At 41.4% G+C, this 16530-nt stretch overlaps 1 long non-coding RNA gene across 4 annotated transcripts in view; it reads left to right on the top strand.

Annotated features, from left to right (window-relative positions):
- The window catches only part of LOC105732169 (uncharacterized), a 150424-nt gene that overhangs the window by 6672 nt on the left and 127222 nt on the right, over window positions 1-16530 (top strand). The gene's annotated exons all lie outside the window — the stretch shown is intronic.

Here is a 16530-nt window from a genome sequence, read left to right as displayed (position 1 = left end):
TTGGTTTTTTTTTTTTTTTTTTGCTCTCCATTTAATTGGTGAATCTTCCTCCATCCCTTTGTTCTGAGTCTTTGTATGTTGTTGCTTGTGAAATAGATCTGGATACAGTGTACCGATGGGTTTTGACTTTTTATTCAATTTACCTGTCTGTGTCTTTGATTGGGGCATTTAATCCATTTAAATTTAGAATTAATATTAATATTTGTGAGTTCAATATTGTCATTTAATGCTAGCTGGCTATTTTGCCCATTAGTTGATGTAGATTCTTCATTATAGAGATACTCTTTACGTTTTGGTAAGTTTTTGGGATGACTAATACTGGTTGTTCCTTTCTGTTTGTAGTGCTTCTTTCAGAAGCTCTTGTAAAGCAGGCCTGGTGGTAATGAAATCTCTGAGTGCTTGCTTGTTCGCAAAAAATTTTATTTTTACTTCACTTATGAAGCTTAGTTTGGCGGGATATGAGATTCTGGGTTGAAAATTCTTTTCTTTGAGGATATTGAATATTGACCCCCACTCTCTTCTAGTTTGTAGGGTTTCTGGTGAGAGGTCTGCTGTGAGTCTGATAGGCTTCCCTTTATGGATAACATGACTTTCTCTCTGGCTGCCCTTAGAATTTTCTCCTTTATTTCAACCCTAGTGAATCTAGCAATTATGTGTCTTGGAGTTGCTCTACTTGAGGAATATCTTTGTGTGTTCTCTGGATTAGCTGGAGTTGAGTATTGTCCTGCCTTACTAGATTAGGAAAGTTTTCCTGAATAATATCCTGAAGAATATTTTCCAACTTGGATTCATTCTCATCATGACATTCATGTATACCTATCAATCGTAAATTAGGTCTTTTCACATAGTCCCATATTTCTTGGAGACTTTGCTCATTCCTTTTTACTCTTTCTTCTCTAATCTTGTCTTCTCGTTTCATTTCATTAAGTTGGTGTTTGACCTCTGATAGCCTTTCTTCTGCTTAATCAATTTGACTGTTAAAACCTGTGCATACTTCGTGAAGTTCTCGTATTGTGTTCTTCAGTTCAATTAATTCACTTATATTCCTCTCTAAGTTGTCTTATTCTCGTTAGCATTTCGTCAAACCTTTTTTCAAGGTTCTTAGTTTCTTTACATTGGGCTAGAACATGTTCTTTTAGCTCAGTAAAGTTCCTTATTATCCACTTTCTGAAGCCTAAATCTGTTAATGGAATGCACTCGTTCTCCATCAGGCCTTGTTCTCTTGTTGATGAGGAACTGTGATCACCTGTAGAAGGAGAGGCATTCTGATCTTGGGTATTCTCAGCCTTTTTACACTGGTTTCTTCCCATCATTGTGAGTTCATCCACCTGTCGTCTTTGTAATTGCCTACTTTCAAATTAGGTCTTTGAGTGGATGTCCAACTTGTTGATTCCCAGCGCTGAAATCTAAGCAACCCACTGCGCAGGCCAAAACAGCAGCATTAAGATTCGTGGTGCTTTTCTGACTCTGCACCAAGAACTGCCGTGGCGGGGCACTGGCAAAACCGCCATGCCAGCCACAAGAGTCACCCTGGAGACCCGTGGGGCTCCGCCAGGAATCTTCCAGTTTGTGGGTAACAAAAATTCGTCTGAAAGTGTGGCGTCCTCTCGTTCTGTGTGCTTTCTCTGGGAGCTACGATCCCGAGCTGCTAGTGATCAGCCATCTTGGATCTCTCTCTCTGGGTTCTTTAGTTCCCCTGCATGTTTTAATCAGCTGTATGACATGAGGGAGCATTACTGGGTCCAATGTGGACACCAGCCAGAGATCTTCCAAGTTCAGGACACTTAACTTGGTTTGCAAAGCTGGAAAAAGCCACCACCCACCAAGATCTAAGCAAATTTGTCTTCATTTGCCAAATTCATGCCAAGTGTCAAAATCTACCATCGCTTAATCTGATGGCAAAATGTGAAATTATTTTACCTGAGATTTTCCAAGTAAAAAGGACTTAATAACACTTAAATTTGAAGAAGTCCCCAGTTACCTCTTTCCACTTTTTCCTTGCCATGATGAAACACTAACTGGACCAAAGGACTTGTCCAAATGACTTCCTAAAGGACTTGTCATGACTTGTCTTACTCTGTCACCCAAGCTGGAGTGCAATGACGTAATCATAATCATAGCTCACTGCAGCCTCTAGTCCCTGGGCTTAAGTGATCCTCTAGCCATGGCCTCCAAAAGTACTGGGATTATAGGTGTGAGCCACTGTGCCTGGCCATAACTTGTCTTTGCCTTCTTGCCCATCTGCTACCCTTACAAGGTAAGCTTTATGAAAATAGGGAGCTTTTCTGCCATCTTCAAGTCTGTACTCCTAAGATTTAGAAGGATGACTGACACATAGAAGGAGCTAAATTCAAGAATCGCCTAGTCAAAAATGCCTTGCTTCCAGACACCATTCACCAAGCACCGGAAAGGCGAGGCCTACATTTTCTTAGAGTTGATAGAATCAGCCTGAGGATTCTAAGTAACTGTGATCTTGGAAAGAGCCTTCATCACTGAGAGCACACCCAGGGTCTGCTGTGCCAGAGGCCTTTGCCAGCCCTGTCCATAGCTAGAGCACAGGCACAGGGCACAGTGCTGTCCACTGAAACTTTAGAGAAAATCTGCCATGGCTTCTGGGAAAAGTCTTGAAAGTTTTTGCTCCACCTCTGCAACATTATGTCATCTACAGCAGGGGTCCCCCATGCCACACCTTCTGTCAGATCAGCAGAGGCATTAGGTTCTCATAGAAGCATGAACCCTATTGTGAACTGTGCATGAGAAGGATCTAGGTTACAATCTCCTGATGGGAATCTAATGCCTGATAATCTATCACTATCACTCATCATCCCCAGATGGGACCATCTAGTTGCATAAAAACAAGTTCAGGGCTCCCACTGATTCTTTTTTGTTTCGTTTTGTTTTTATTTTTTGTTTTTTTATTTATTTTATTTATTTTTATTGCATTTTAGGTTTTGGGGTACATGTGAAGAACATGCAAGATTGTTGCATAGGTGCATACGTGGCAGTGTGATTTGCTGCCTTCCTCCCCTTCACCTATATGTGGCATTTCTCCCCATGTTATCTCTCCCCAACTCTCCACCCCCTGCTATCCCTCCCCTATTTCCCCCCAACAGACCCTAGTGTATAGTGCTCCCCTCCCTGTGTCCATGTGTTCTCATTGTTCAACACCCACCTATGAGTGAGAACATGCAGTGTTTGATTTTGTGTTCTTGTGTCAGTTTGCTGAGAATGATAGTTTCCAGGTTCATCCATGTCCCTACAAAGGACGTGAACTCATCATTTTTGATGGCTGCATAATATTCCATGGTGTATATGTGCCACATTTTCCCTGTCCAGTCTATCATCGATGGGCATTTGGGTTGGTTCCAGGTCTTTGCTATTGTAAACTGTGCTGCAGTGAACTCTCGTGTGCATGTGTCCTTAGAGTAGAACGACTTATAATCCTTTGGATATATGCCCAGTAATGGGATTGCTGGGTCCAATGGAATTTCTATTTCTAGGTACTTGAGGAATTGCCACACTGTCTTCCACAATGGTTGAACTAATTTACACTCCCACCAACAGTGTAAAAGTGTTCCTATTTCTCCACATCCTCTCCAGCATCTGTTGTCTCCAGATTTCTTAATGATCGCCATTCTAACTGGCGTGAGATGGTATCTCAATGTAGTTTTGATTTGCATTTCTCTAATGACCAGTGATGATGAGCATTTTTTCATATGCTTGTTGGCCTCATGTATGTCTTCTTTTGTAAAGTATCTGTTCATATCCTTCGCCCACTTTTGAATGGGCTTGTTTGTTTTTTTCTTGTAAATCTGTTTTAGTTCTTTGTAAATTCTGGATATCAGCCCTTTGTCAGATGGGTAAGCTGCAAAAATTTTTTCCCATTCTGTTGGTTGCCGATTCACTCTAATAACTGTTTCTTTTGCCGTGCAGAAGCTGTGGAGTTTGATTAGGTCCCATTTGTCTATTTTGGCTTTTGTTGCCAGTGCTTTTGGTGTTTTGGTCATGAAGTCCTTGCCTACGCCTGTGTCCTGAATGGTTTTGCCTAGGTTTCCTTCTAGTGTTTTTATGGTGTTAGGTCTTATGATTAAGTCTTTAATCCATCTGGAGTTAATTTTAGTGTAAGGTGTCAGGAAGGGGTCGAGTTTCTGCTTTCTGCATGTGGCTACCCAGTTTTCCCAACACCACTTAGTGAACAGGGAATCCTTTCCCCATTGCTTGTTTTTGTCAGGTTTGTCAAAGATTGGATGGTTGTAGATGTGTTGTGTTGCCTCTGACGCCTCTGTTCTGTTCCACTGGTCTATATCTCTGTTTTGGTACCAGTACCATGCTGTTTTGATTACTGTAGCCTTGTAGTATAGTTTGATGTCCGGTAGTGTGATGCCTCCCGCTTTGTTCTTTTTGCTTAGAATTGACTTGGCTATGCAGGCTCTCTTTTGGTTCCATATGAAGTTTAAGGTGGTTTTTTCCAGTTCTGTGAAGAAGGTCATTGGTAGCTTGATGGGGATAGCATTGAATCTGTAAATTACTTTGGGCAGTATGGCCATTTTCACAATATTGATTCTTCCTAACCATGAACATGGAATGTTTCTCCATCTGTTTGTGTCCTCTCTTATTTTGTTGAGCAGCGGTTTGTAGTTCTCTTTGAAGAGGTCTTTTACGTTCCTTGTTAGTTGTATTCCTAGGTATTTTATTCTCTTTGTAGCAATTGTGAATGGCAGTTTGTTCTTGATTTGGCTCTCTTTAAGTCTGTTATTGGTGTATAGGAATGCTTGTGATTTTTGCACATTGATTTTGTATCCTGAGACTTTGCTGAAGTTGCTTATCACTTTCAGGAGATTTTGGGCTGAGACGATGGGGTCTTCTAGATATACAATCATGTCGTCTGCAAATAGAGACAATTTGACTTCCTCCTTTCCTATTTGTATACCCTTTATTTCTTTTTCTTGCCTGATTTCTCTGGCTAGAACTTCCAGTACTATATTGAATAGGAGTGGTGAGAGAGGGCATCCTTGTCTACTGCCAGATTTCAAAGGGAATGCTTCCAGTTTTTTCCCATTTAGTATGATATTGGCTGTTGGTTTGTCATAAATAGCTTTTATTATTTTGAGATACATTCCGTCAATACCTAGTTTATTGAGGGTTTTTGGCATAAAGGGCTGTGGAATTCTACATTATGGTGAGTTGTATAAATATTTCTTTATATATTACAATGTAATAATAATAGAAATAAAGTGCACAAGATATGTAATGAGTTTGAATCATCCTGAAACCACACCCCCTCCCCACACCCTGTCCATGGAAAAGTTGTCAGCCACAAAACAGGTTCCTGGTGCCGAAAAGGTTGGGGACTGCTGATCTACAGGGATTCTTGTGAAACCATCCTCCCTGGCTTGAACAAATCTGTTCCTCTCATGTGTCAGAGAGTTCAGACACAGCTTGCACACATTAGTTTGCTAGGGCTTTTGTAACAAGGTACCACTGGGTGGCTTAAACATCAGAAATATCTTATCTCACAGTGCTGGAGGCTAGAAGTCCAAGGTCAAGTGTTCGCAGGATTGATCCCTTCTGAGAGCTATGGGGAACAGACGTATTCCAGGCTTTTCTCTTCAGCTTGTAGATGGCTGTTTGCACATTCATATGATGTTATCCCTGTGTGCTTGTCTCTGTATGCAAATTTCTACATTTGAGATGGGACCCAGGCTGGAGTGCAATAGCACCATCACAGCTCACTGCACCCTCGACCTCCCAGGCTCAAGTGATCCTCCCACCTCATCCTCCCTAGTAGCTCAGACTACAGGCGTGCACCACCACACTCAGATAACTTTTTACAAATTTTTTGTACAGACGGGGTCTTGCTATGTTTCCCAGGCTGGTCTTGAACTCCTGGGTTCAAATGATCTGCCTGCCTCAGCCTCCCAGAGTGCTGGGATTACAGGCATGAGACACTCCTCCTGGCTTATTTCCTCTTTTTTTATGAACACCAGTCACATTGGATCAGGGCTCACCCTCATGAACTCATTTTAACTTGATTACTTGATTATAAAAACCCTATCTTCAATATGGTTGCACTCTGAGGTACTGGAGGTTAGGACTTAAGCATATGATTTTATGGGGACACAATGTCACACATAGCATTCTGTAAAGGCGTGATCAGCAGGCTTCCAGGGCCCATTCAACTGTGTTAGAATGACGCTAAGAATTTATAGGCCATAACCAGGGAGAAAGTAACAGGCAAGGTTGGTTTAAGTGTCCAGTACCTCAATCAGGAAAGAATTAAGACAGATGAAATAAACCTCATGACATTTGCAGGGAATTACAGTCATTTATATTATGTCATATTGGGGGTAAAGTCTCATTATAGGGCCGAATTGCCTCTCTGTGGATTTTTTTCAGGAGTTTTGAACAGAAATCCCAATGAGAGAAAATTACATGAAATCTTATGAAGTCCTGAAAACCAAATTCACCAGATTCTACCTTTTCTCATAGATAGAGACAAAAAGTCGAAGAAGTGCAGCCTCAGTTGCCTCCCTGTGCCCTCTGATATTTCTCCGTGATTCACTGTGGTTCCAGGCCCATGGCCTGGAAATGAAATGTCTCCTTCTCCTTAGATTCTAATCTCCTAGACATTCATTTACTCCATAAATGCTTTTTGGATGCCAATTTGTGGCAGGCACTCTGTTGGCAGAACTCGATTATCCAATTCAGGACCTGGCCAAAAAAGGAGTCAACTAAACTCCACTCAGAATTCCTGGACCAGAAGGAGAGCCATTGGCATGGAGTGCGGTAGCAAAGGGGAGAAAGGAGAAAAGACAGACTCGGTGGGTAGGATTGCATGAGGTGGAGCCATAATAAGGATTGAAATATTCTTCCAAGAACAAATGAAAGTTACTGGAAGAGTTTAAGCAGGGATTGACATGCCCTGATTTCTCTCGTTAAGAAGCTGTTCTGGTTACACTGGGGAAGTAAACAAGAGAAGTGCATAAATAGAAAGAAAGAGACTATTAACAAGGCACCTGGACTCAGGTTTCCCCTGGGAAATAGACTCTGGGATAGAGAAGGGCATGTTAGGCTGGGGGCAGTGGCTCACGCCTGTTATTCCAGCACTTTGGGAGGCTGAGGTGGGCAGATCACAAGGTCAGGAGATGGAGACCATTCTGGCTAACACAGCAAAACCCCATCTCTACTAAAAATACAAAAAATTAGCCAGGCATGGTAATGTGTGCCTGTAGTCTCAGCTACTCTGGAGGCTGAGGCAGGAGAATCACTTGAACCTGGGAGGTGAGGTTACAGTGAACCAAGATTGCGCCACTGCACTCCAGGTTGGGCAACAGAGTGAGACTCCATCTCAAAAATAAAAGAGAAGGGCATGTGAGAAATGTATTAAGAATTGCCTTCAGGAGAGTGAAGGCAAGGAGTTTAGGCCAAGAGAGAAACTGAACTGTTGTGCAGTCACAACCACCCCATGGAGAACCCTGGAGGTGGGATGGCCCAACAGTTTTCCCATATTGAGGCAAAGGGGCTGAGCCTTTAGATCTTCTCATCAACTGATCATTATCAGCCAGTCCCTGGGTACAGGCTGTCCCAGGGAAGAAGGCATAACCTTAGTCTTTCAGTTGAGGGCTATCAGCTGCCCATATTCCTCAGCAGCTGAGGGCAGGAGTACTTCAGTCTTGGAGAGGTGAGATGGGGCCAGGCATCTGGACAGTCCATGGCATCTGGACAGTTCACAGCATCCCCTACTGTCCCCCTTGCATAGCTGAGATCACTAGCATCATGCAATACAGCTCTGAGAGCGGTATCTGGGAGCAGCTCCTCTGGGATCCTGGTGGTCATCTTTCCCTGGGGAAACTTACAAGTGAAAGATACGAGACAAAATTGCAAGCTCTGGTTCTGCAGTTGGTCTCTGAGCCAAAACGTATTCATTTCCACCCTCCTCTTCTGCCCATTCCTGATTTCCCACATGTTTCACTAGCACTTTTGCTGATCTATATGGTTTCTTTGGTGGGGATGATCCTGACCCTCACTGCTGAGTTTCTGGTATGATACCCTTCTCAAATGGTGACTACTCTATACCTTTACCAACAAAACTGGGCAAAGACATCCTTACCCCACTTTGCAACAGCAACCTCCCTCTTCCTGATGATCTGGGTCAGTTTCTCTGTTGGGATCATGACTCCTTTACTTGCCTGTTTGTCTCTTTCATAAGGAGCCCAAAGTTACAAAATAGCCACCATAACTTAAAGTTGTATGTCCCCTGGTGGAACATTCTCCTCTAGGAGCCAGGACCTCCAAATGTGCAAAATAGGCACCAGGTTCACTGGATCCTGAGTGCATGAGGCCTTGCAGAGTGGAGACTTAAGTCCAGGGTCATGGCAAAACGTCTGAAGTTCATTGCCTGGACCATGATGATACAGGAAGGGCCATGGAGGGTACAGGAACCTCAACAGAATCCTCACCATGGGTGAACTCATTAAGGACATTAAGCTTTGAGGATACCATCAGGCGTACAATGAGAAGCCATGACACTGCTGACAACAAGAAAGCTATGCCACTTGCCGCAGTCCTAAAGCACTGAAATCACTCACAAGATCAAATTCCTGATGCAAAAGAATTGGACAGATCTGTGGCAGGACTGCTGAGGCCTTTGGACAGGATGTTCAGCATGAAAACCCTTGTCCAGTTTGTGTCTCCCCGTTTTCTTTCGACAACCCCATTTTCTGGTACCTTCTTCTACAATAAACTCAATCACATATATGCAAGAAGGCCGCACATAGCGAACAATCCCATTAGCCAGGAATGCACCCTCTCTTTCATTAAGTGAAAGAAGAAACTGTGTTTGAAATCAGTCTAGGAATAGAATGGTGTTTGCCAGGGACTGGGAGAGGGGGCTGCGGGGAGTTATTGTTTAATGGGTACAGAGTTTCAGTTTGGGAAGATGAAAAAGTCCTAGTAATGGATGGTGGTGATGGTCACACAAAAATGTGAATGTACTTAATGCCACTGAACTGTAGACTCGAATGGTTAAGATGGTAAATTTTACATTTGTGTATTTTACTATAATAAAAATTTTTTATGTCTAAAGAAAATATAAATTTGCAGAGCCCAGATCTGTGGTGACAGGAAGTTCAAATTTTCCCAAATGATGGGTAAACCTGGCCACTTATTCCACCTCTTGGTTCCAGAATCAGTGCAGTTTACCCTTAGAAGTCATAGCCCCACAGAATGGCTGTTGATTTAGGGTGCATGCAGCCTGGAGAACAGCATCCCACCCTCATGGGGCCCCATCACCAAGCTGGCATTTCAGTCACACCTCCAAAAAGCCTCCATAGCTCTAATTAGGGTAGTAGTCAACAGTAGAAATGGTGAAGATCTCCTACTTTGGAGTAGATCAGACTAGATTGTGGTGGTGCAGTCATGTCTCATTGTAGCCTTGAACTCCTGGGCTTAAATGATCTTCTGCATAGCTAGGACTACAGACATGTGCCACCGTGCCCAGCTATTTAAACAATGTTTTATAGAGAAGGGGTCTCACTATGTGCCCCAGGCTGGTCTCAAACTCCTGACTTCAAGCGATCCTCCCATGACGCAGGCATTTTGATGGTGATGCTGGTGGAGGCACTGTGTCCAGAGAAGGCAAACTCACATTTGGAAGACATGTCAGCCCCGGTAGGGAGGAAGCTTTTTGTCACCTCCAAGCTAGAAAGGGTATGATATAATTGACCTGCTACCAGAGCCCAGTTGGTCTCTCCAGGAACGGTGCTATGCCAGCTCGGTGGTGGGGCCCCATGAGGGTGGGGACAACAGAGAAAGCCTGAGCAACAGAGCAACACCCTGTCTTGAAAAAAAAAAAAAAAAGCCTGATTCACCCACATTATTACCTCAGATTTACCACAACAATGATTATCTCAGAAAAAAGAGACTCATCTGAGAGCAGCAAAGATGCAACAATGAAAGACATGGAATCAACCCAGATGGGCATAAAGATGTGGATAAACTTGGTTGGATTGAATGAAGAAATGTGATATGTATACACCATGGGATACTACACAGCCACAGAGAAGAATGAAATCATGTTCTTTGCAATTGCAGATCATTATTCTAAGTGAATTATTGCATAAACAGAAAACCATATAGCACGTTTTCACTTAGAAATGAGAGCTAAATATTGTGTCGCACAAACACAAACTTGAGAATAATAAACACTGGCAATTCAAAACTGGGGAGGGACGGGGGCAAGGGCTGGAAAACTACCTCTCAGGTACTGTTTACTACTTGGGCAATGGGATTCTTAGAAGCCCAAATTTCCGCATCATGCAATATATCCATGTACCAAACTCTTACATGTATCCTCTGAATCTAAAATAAAATAAACAAAAACAAAAATGCAATAATAGGCTCATGACTGTGAGAGCCACCAGACTCACCTTGGACCATATCACCCAGAGACAGCCTGATAGCACAGCAGAATGACATGTTGAGGGCTCAGGAAAGGTGCTAGTACGGCAGAACTCCTGTTAGGGTTGGGTCTCCATCTTCTGAGATGCGGCAAAAGCTCGGAATTAACAGTGGTTGTGTGATACGCAGTGCTGTTTTCCTTCATTGCTAGAATTCCTAAGTGTGCAAAATAAGGAGTTAATCTCACCGAAGCTCTCAGTGGCCTACCAACTTGTGGAATTTGAGCTTCCAATTATCACTAACCTTGAGCTCTGCCAGACTAGAGGCCCTACTTGCCATGGGGAGACTCCATCCATCAGGGAATAGAGTAGGTGCTCCATTGAACTTGAAGCTGTTATCACCACCTGGCTACTTTGGGCTCCTCATGCAAGTAAACCAGTAGGCCAAAAAAAAAAAAAAAAAAAGGGGGGGTTATTATGCCCATCAAAACCCAGGGACCCTGAGAATTCACTTCATTCCTCTCCATGGCTTACATCACAGTAACCACAGCCTCATCAAGGCAAGCCAGCTAAGGGCTCAAATCCCTCAGAAACGTAGGTCTGCGTCATCCCATCAGGCAAGCATCCCAGACCAGACAAAGTACCAGCCTGAGGGCAAAGGACATTTAGAATGTGTGATCACTTTCTTCTTTCTATGTCTTCACCATTTCCAACCTGGGGGTTTACCCTAACCCTTCTGGTGAAAAAGGATAGGAAAGGAAAAAAGAAAGGACACAGAACCTGTTTTTATCTGGTCCTGCCATAACCTGGCTTTACATTCTCTGAACAAAGCCTAGGCTGGCTGTCTTTCTTGTGGGTATTTTTCTTGGCTCTTCAGAAACCTTGTCTTGTTGGTGTCCTTTCCCTTGTGTTTTGCTCCATCCCAGAACAACCTTCTCCATTCTGGTTGTAGTCTTGGGAATCTGGCAGTTCACTACATCTACTGTCTGCTGAGGTCCTAGAGCTGCCATGCCACCTCCATCTCCCCCAACCAGTGAATTTCCCTCCCCCCACCCAACAGCCTAAATCTGGTCCATGGGAAGCACTCACGCATTATTTGCCCAGCAAATTCTGGCAATGCAGGTCAATCCCATCACTATAGAAGCTCTCCTGTTCTTTTCCACCAAATCCACCAGACCCAGCCTTTCTCTCAACCCCAAGACTCCTCAGCTGGGAGTAAGACACTTGTCCACTCTGTTCTCCCCCACCCCCAACCACACAGGACATATATTTTGCTCTCTGAGTGGTCCCTTGAAGTCTCTCTTCTCCCTCCCCTCTGAATTGAGGTTGGGGGCCCAAAGGGCAGCAAGTAGAGAGGCAATGCATAGTATGACTCTCCAAAGAGCTCTTCCCTGGAAATCCACTCATTTCCCTTCTATAACATTAGTTTGAGTGAGTCAGGTAATTGACTTTCCACTTAGAGCTTTCACAGTTTTATATCTTAGCCTCACACCCCACTGTGGGATAAACTGCCAATTGTATCTTTTTTTTGAGACGGAGTTTCGCTGTTGTTACCCAGGCTGACCTATTGTATCTTAAACTAGTGAAACAATTCTAACATCCTGTTTCTTAGGTGTATGTACAAACTGTGGATGGTTGCACAACAGATCAATAATTTGTATATATATATTGCCTTAGAAAGTGAATGGATGGGGAAGAACTGTTAATTTTTAAATTTATTTACCTCTTTATCTTTTAACCTATTACAATGCTCCTGTGTGCCTGTAGTAACAAAAATTAGGCTGGTATAAGAGACAATGAACATAGGACCTATGAGTAAATTTAAATTTTATATATAATTAAAATTAGGCCATATATCAAATATCCAAGTATAATAGGTTATTGCATATGTATCAAACACAATGATTTTGGTTTGGAAATAAAGCTGTAGAATTGTCTTAAACATCTGGCTTGAAGCAACTTCATGGAGAAAAGGTGTTCTCTGCAATCCTTACCTAGTATTTACATGTAATGCAGTTGGCTGGCCTTCTGACTGGAAAACTTGGGCAAGAAAATAATCAAACTGACTGGAATCTCAAATTTAATTTTGCGGGACAGAGTAAGCATGTTTTGAGCTTCAGTGCTCTACTTAAAAAAAAAAAAAAGAGGGAAATAAATCCAGGATAGTATATTCTCTTCTCAGTTTGGTCAACATCTCTAGAAATGATGAAAGTGATCATGGGCTCAATGGTATTTTAAACCCACATGCAACATTACAAAACTTCCAGTCAAATACAGTCATTGAGCACATCCCAAAAGTTCACTAAAATGACAGTGGAGAAAGAGAATGGGAGGAAAGAAGAAATAGGCAAAACATGTAACAAAATGTGAACAATAGAAAGCAAAGGTGTTGAACTAGCTTAGAGATCAGAGAGACATGAAAACAAAAATATATTTGCAAATCGGACTCTGGGAAGACTCAGAACCTGCAGGAATCTTTTTCTTTTCCAGTTAACTGAAAATTAAATTTTCTTTGCCCAATCATCAAGTTTGACATAAACAATTTTGATATTTACAAAGATTATTTCATACAAATGTGTCATAATTTAATATTGCTAGACATAGAATTTAGTTGATTTTTATTAGCAATAACCCAGAAATCAGTATATTTATTCTCAAATATTTATTATTATTTGGAAGTATATGATCCTAGAATTTGTGTTGGGTTGAGGGACATAAATACTTCTAAAGTTTTTGATGAATTTTACCAGATTGTTTCTCAGAGTTTTTATCAATTTATTCTCTATCTCTAGTGTTGGAGATTTTTTTTTTTTCTCACCATGAACTAGCCAGCACTGAAGTAGTCTGCTGAATTTCATTGCTCATTCTTGCTCTAATTTGAATTTATTTGGTTGTATTACTGGTAATTTGTAGCATTTCAATATACTTTTAATTTTAGTATTTTGTTTTCTGTACATTTTCTGTTCACACTTTTGGGAATCATCTCTTAAGGCCAGGATAGAGGTGGGCTGAAAACAGGAAAACTGCTTGAAAGCCTTGTTCAAAGAGTAGCTGGACCCTGTATGCTTTTTCTCGACTGACAAGTTTATAACTCAGGGCACCAGGCACAGCCATTAACACTGTACTAAAATAATGGGCATGTTGAATGCTGAGCGCCCCCTCAACCCCTTCTCTTGGTCAGCTTCCTCACACTAGAAACCCAGTATACATCAGCAGGCAGATCTGAGACTGACCAGCCTGAAAGCAAAGATCTATAGGTGCTCACATTTAAGTGTCTTTTCAATCAAATATGCAGGTATTGGAATAGGGTAAGTATGTGGGTAGAGTAGGGAAGGAGTGATGGAACAGAATTATACCCTCTTCTTCTAGAGTAAGAAGTCAATAGTAATCTCTTAAAAAGAAAAATCAGAGCTGGGTACAATGAGACATTCCTGTAATTCCAGCACGTAGGGAGGCTGAGGCAGGAGGATCACTTAAGCCCAGGAGTTCAAAGCTGCAGTGAGCTATAATTGCACCACTGCACTCTAGCCTCAGCAACAGAGCGAGACCTTGTCTCTTAAAAAAGATTAAAATTAAACAAATAAAATGAACAGTAGCAATTTAAGCATGTAATATAGAAATGTAGAAATGTTTGAACAACGCTGAAGACAATGGAAAAAGTTGTTGCCCATCACTATGAGTTTTAAGAAAAGAACAACCAGGAGTAAATCAACTTCTCAAGAAGAATCAGCATCGACCACTTTGTAGATGGCTTGCTCTCCATTATCCAGGCCTGGCTAATCATCACAAAGACTTAAATAGATTCAGTCCTGATGAGCACACCATCAAAGGAGCTGAAGCTTCTGTGACGGTCAATGATAGCGACAATAATGTTGCATAACACACTGTACCCAAACTCAGTGGCATGTGTGTATTTATGCTCACACTCCAGAATCTGTAGGCCATTTGGAGTTTCCACTGCGGTTTGGCTGATCCATGCTGGGCCTCAGAGGCTCTGCTTCAGGCTATATTTCTTCTGGGCTTGTTTGCAGGTTGTGAATCTGCTCCACGGATCTCATTCTGGAACCCAGATTTAGAGGCAGTGACTACCAGTGACATGTTCTTGTAATGGTGGATCATTTCTATGGACATTCCAAATCTCTGATTGCATCACATCCACTGACATCCCATTGACCAAATCAAATCATATGGTCAAGCCCAAAGTCAAAGTGTGGGGAACTATTGTTTGCCCACCACGAAGCCATGGCAAGGGCGTAGAGACATGACATCACTATGAGAGAGTGAAGAAATCATTGAGACCAACAATTCAATCTGCCAAAGCACCCTTCTTCATCATATCATTCATCATTTATCAAATATGCTCTGATCTTCATCATCATTTCCATTATATCACCATGGTGGTCTGGTCACTTTAGACTATTCCATCCTCTTAGCAAAAATATCTAGGATGAAAAGCAGAATTAATAACTAAGTGTACAAATTTGCTTATTTTTATGCAGTTATTTAAAATCTTATTTAATATTATTATAAATCGTATTTAAAGTCTCGCTGTTTTATTCTAAGCTCTTTTACCCAAATAAGAATAAAAGGGAATATAGAATTCTCTTTAAAAATGTTTGAACTCATTTTATGTCAAGTGGCACTTGTTCTGGATTTTTTAAAAGTCAAAACTCAGAGCAAAATACCTTGGAATGTAGGAAAAGTTATTTGATATAGAAAATGTGTAGTCTAGCCAAGAAGTGATTACTCCAGAAAACCTCATGGAGGATAAAGGATTTAATGTGAGATTTGATATTTTGGAAAAACAAACTGAGGATTAATAATATCCGGGTGATGTCTCCCAGTAACACCAAAGGAAGCACTGAAGGCGTCTTAAAAGAATGGCTTCCAGATGCCTAGTAAATCATGTGTCCATACCAAATGAGAACATGGCTAAGAGAGAATGTTTCTTATTTTGAGAAGGGATGCATTCTTTGGGTGACCAGTAGTATTTTGCACTTCAACTTTGTAATATTATTACAGAGATAAAAGCTAAGGGCATTATCCTTTTCAAATAATGAAATGATGAATAAACTATTTGCAATGAAAATCAGTTTTAGCATTCAATGTGATTTATTCGTAAGAGCATATGTAAATCAGGGTTTATGGTGAGACGATTTCTTCATTGACTGGAATATAGTTCAAAGTCTTGTACAGTAGGAAGAGGATGATTGTAAAAAGGAAGGAGAAAAAGAAAACCAGGATGATGCTTTGCACAAAGGAACGTTCTTAGAAACATAAATTTTTGAAAGAGCTGTAATCTGGAAATTGATTTCCCGTAAACCTTCTTATACCCACATACCCTTTGAAAAGAATTCACATGTACTGCAGTTTGGAGACCACTTACATAGTTCATTGAGTTCCCGTACTTCTATGGCCTTCGAGGTCTTAAGTCATTTCCTCCTACACACTCCATTATGGATTTGCACCAATCAAAATGTACCAGAACCTATTAGCTTTCAGAGCCAGCATCATGAAATGCATTTAGTGAGGTCACTGGCTTTTAGTTTTCTATATTGAAATCTTCCTTCGACTTACTCTGTGGTTAATTTTCAAATCTCTTTATTACCTGGCAAGAGTTTGCGCTTGAGCAATTTTTCTCTGGGTCTTGTCACTGGATTGAAAAACAACAGCAGCAGCAACAGCAACGGGGGCAAAGCGAGTTTCTAAGGAACACACACAGATTGTAATCCGATATTATACAACAGAAATTCAAATGTGTGCGTTCTCTGAGGGATATTTCTCTTAATCAATTAAATTTCCTAGAGAGGATATTAAACACAAATGGACCATTTGGCAGTTTCCATGGATATTAAGTGCTTGAAGAAGAAAGAAAAAAATGGGAGTCTAAATGAACCAAACTAATCTTCTAATTTTCTATTTCCTTCTTAACTGGCCAATCAGCTGAAAGTAGGAAGCAGAGCATAGATTAATAACCATATGCAATATATTGCCAGTTGTCATTTGAGGAAACTATTTTTATTCTGTCATATGGATTACCTAAGTGTTATAATAACGTCTCAGGAGTACTTTGGGATTAGGAAAGCAATGATGGTTTTTTTTCCTTCCTTTGCAAAAGTGTCTACTTCCTTGG

This window comes from Aotus nancymaae, unplaced genomic scaffold (genome assembly GCF_030222135.1).
Source record: "Aotus nancymaae isolate 86718 unplaced genomic scaffold, 86718_ANA_hifiasm-v0.15.2.pri h1tg000077l, whole genome shotgun sequence".
Taxonomy (NCBI): domain Eukaryota; kingdom Metazoa; phylum Chordata; class Mammalia; order Primates; family Aotidae; genus Aotus; species Aotus nancymaae.
Note: the sequence above shows the minus strand (reverse complement) of the source record. Positions and strands in the feature narration are given on the sequence as shown.